Source organism: Aegilops tauschii, chromosome 7 (genome assembly GCF_002575655.3).
Source record: "Aegilops tauschii subsp. strangulata cultivar AL8/78 chromosome 7, Aet v6.0, whole genome shotgun sequence".
NCBI lineage: Eukaryota > Viridiplantae > Streptophyta > Magnoliopsida > Poales > Poaceae > Aegilops > Aegilops tauschii.
Window position 1 is genome coordinate 265,565,560 of NC_053041.3, and position 3,973 is coordinate 265,569,532.

Here is a 3,973-nt window from a genome sequence, read left to right on the forward strand (position 1 = left end):
GCCACAGCATTCCGGGTAAAATCCAAGAGGCGGAAGCCAAAGGTGTGCATGATGTCACTGAAGAAATCGAAGAAGGGAGGACAGAGCCGCAGGAGAAGTAGTCGACGAAGAAAGGGTACCGATTTGGAGCGGCCTCGGCGCAATTGGTGGGGATGACACGCGTGGCTGGATGCCCCGTCTTCTCTCCCCCCGTCTTGACCCCCCACAAGGGTTTGAAGGCCTCCCAGAGCTCGAACACATCAACTGTCAAGGGGAAGTAGGCGGACTACGTCCGCTGCACCGCCAGCGCACTCTCCGGCGGCTCCATCGCTCCGGCATCCTTGGCCACCCCCTTGCCCTTGGTGGATTTGGGCGCCATGGCAGCTGGGGGAGGGGGGCAAAACAGAGGACGGCGGGAACACGCCGGCAGTGAGCAAGAGCGAAGCTTAGGGAGGAAGGAGAAGGGGGCGGCGGCTCTAAGATTGGAAGAAGGCGAAGAAGGGGTAAAGTGAGCAGCGCGTCCGTGGTTATTCCTTTTTACGGGGAAGGCGCGGGCCGCCTCCTTTCCCATTAACCACGATGTGATGCATGCGTGCGGGAACCGCCCCACGCATGCCGCCCACGTCACGCGCCACTCCCCCACGTCGCGCGTTCGACGCGGTTCGTGGGGAAGCGCGGCGGACGGAAAATCACCGCGGTAAAAACCGCCCCTCCTGCCCGCGCACCGTTTTGGGCCTGGCCCAATAACGTGTCGCGCTTATGTCTGGCCCAGGCCTGGGGGCTCCTGTCGGTGTACAAAAGAAGGGGCGCACCTTTGTACCCCTTTACCTGTGCACGGACAGTCGAAGCCGCGCCCACGGCCGCACCGAGCAGAACAGGGGAGGCGAACCAAGGTAAAATCGAAACCCAAGACAGCCAGAGCAACGCCAAGGCCAAGAAGCACAAAGAAGCAAAGAGGCAAAACAGGTTCCCCCGGCAAGACCCTTGCCAGGGGCATCCTCAGCGGCCCCGGCAAGACCCTTGCCGGGGCGGCTCGCCCGCACCAGCGGAGTGAGCCACCCTCGAGCCCACGGGTTCCAACTCAACCAACCACGTTGGAACTAGGGCTCGGGAGGCACCTCCATGGTGGCATGCAGATCTTTGTCAAGACCAAGGAATATTCAAGATCAGATGAGGATTAAAAGACAACGGTCCTCGGCAAGATCCTTGCCGAGGAGAGCCACAAGACCCCCGGCAAGATCCTTGCCGGAGACGACAGCGCCCCACGACAAGACCCTTGTCGGGCCACCCGGCAAGGCCCTCAGCGAGGACGCCAGCAGGGCCACTGCCAGGTCCGCACCAGCCAAGTCTCCACCGCCATTCGCATGTAGCTGCCAGCCCAACCAGCTGGGCTGGCAGCTGCGTGGCAACATGCAGCTCCCAGACTAGATCAGCAAGCACATGCGTGGCGGCATGCAGATCTTCGTGAAGACCCTACCACCGCGCCACCTCAGCTACCTGCCTGCCTACATGGCGCCGCACGCATCGCTGGCCAGGGCACATGTCGAAGCGAGGAGGAGCGGCGACGGACGGGACGGGCCTCGCTCCCGCCCCCGATAAAGCTAGGGGACACCTCAGCGGCGCATTAAATGCGTCTTGTCCTGTAATACGAGCGATAAGCTTATAGTACTGTATGCCTTTCCACCTCCTGTGTGCCACTGTGGCAGCCCCTTTCGACTATAAAAGGAGGCCCATGGCGTACTAGAGGAGGATTCGGCTCTTTGGAACTACTTAGCCACTGTAGCTAGTTCAAGGGCTCAAGAACACTCAATACATCCACCAAAGCAGGACTAGGGTTTTACGCATCCTCGCGGCCCGAAACTGGGTAAACGATCCTTGTGCTGATTACTAATCCTGCTCTTCTTGCAACCCTGCGCACCGGCAACCGTAGTAGGGATTCTTGTGATCCCATAGGTGTCGTTTCCCACCGACACGTTTTCGCTTAGAGATCGTGCTAAAACTTGGTTTTCATCTTTGCCTAAAAATAGTATTGATTCTAGGAATAAGTGCAAAGATGCTTTTATCTCTAAGTTTTTTCCTCCCGCTAAAATCATCTCTCTTAGAAACGATATTATGAATTTTAAGCAACTTGATCACGAACATGTTGCACAATCTTGGGAGAGGATGAAATTAATGATACATAATTGCCCTACACATGGATTGAATTTGTGGATGATTATACAAAAAAATTATGCCGGATTGAATTTTGCTTCTAGAAATCTTTTAGATTCGGCCGCGGGTGGCACTTTTATGGAAATCACTTTAGGAGAAGCTACTAAACTCCTAGATAATCTTATGGTTAATTATTCTCAATGGCACACCGAAAGATCCACTAGTAAAAAGGTTCATGTGGTAGAAGATATTAATGTTTTGAGTGGAAAGATGGATGAACTTATGAAGTTGTTTGCTAATAAGAGTGCTCCTATTGATCCTAATGATATGCCTTTGTCTACTTTGTTTGAGAATAATAATGAATCTATGGATGTGAATTTTGTTGGTAGGAACAATTTTGGTAACAACGCTTATAGAGGAAACTTTAATCCTAGGTCGTATCCTAGTAATTCCTCTAATAATTATGGTAATTCGTACAACAACTTTTATGGAAATTCTAATAAGATGCCCCCTGATTTTGAGACTAGTGTTAAAGAATTTATGATTTCTCAAAAGAATTTCAATGCTTTGCTTGAAGAAAAATTGCCTAAGATTGATGAGTTGGCTAGGAACGTGGATAGAATTTCCCTTGATGTTGTTTCTTTGAAACTTAGATCTATTCCTCCTAAGCATGATATCAATGAGTCTCTCAAAGCCATGAGAATTTCCATTGATGAGTGCAAAGAAAGAACCGCTAGGATGCGTGCTAAGAAAGATTGCTTTGTAAAAGCGTGTTCTTCTAGTTTTCATGATAATAGGGATGAAGATCTAAAAGTTATTGATGTGTCCCCTATTAAATCTTTGTTTTGCAATATGAATCTTTATAATGATGGGACTGGAGATGAGTCAACTTTAGTCAAAAGGTGTCCCAATGATTCGGAGTTTTTAGATCTTGATGCAAAAATTGGTAAAAGTGGGATTGAAGAGGTCAAAACTTTACATAGCAATGAACCCACTATTTTGGATTTCAAGGAATTTAATTATGATAATTGTTCTTTAATAGATTGTTTTTCCCTGTTGCAATCCGTGTTAAATTCTCCTCATGCTTATAGGCAAAATAAAGCTTTTACCAAACATATCGTTGATGTTTTAATGCAATCTTATGAAGAAAAATTTGAATTAGAAGTTTCTATCCCTAGAAAACTTTATGATGAGTGGGAACCTACTATTTAAATTAAGATTAAAGATCATGAATACTATGCTTTATGTGATTTGGGTGCTAGTGTTTACACGATTCCAAAAACTTTGTCTAATGTGTTTGGTTTCCGTGAATTTGATGATTGTTCTTTAAACATGCACCTTGTGGATTCCACCATTAAGAAACCTATGGGAAGAATTAATGATGTTCTTATTGTTGCAAATAGGAATTATGTGCCCTTAGATTTCATTGTTCTTGATATAGATTGCAATCCTACATGTCCTATTATTCTTGGTAGACCTTTCCTTGGAACGATCGGTGCAATTTTTGATATGAAAGAAGGAAATATTAGATTCCAATTTCCGTTAAGGAAAGCAATAGAACACTTTCCTAGAAAATAAAATAAAATTACCCTATGAATCTATTATGAGATCCACTTATGGATTGCATACCAAAGATGGTAATACCTAGATCTATTCTTGCCTTTATGCCTAGCTAGGGGCGTTAAACGATAGCGCTTGTTGGGAGGCAACCCAATTTTATTTTTGTTTCTTGCTTTTTGGTTCTCTTTAGTAATAAATAATTCTTCTAGCTTCTGTTTATATGTGGTTTTATGTTTTAATTACTGTTTGTGCCAAGTAGAACCTTTGGGAAGACTTGGGTGAA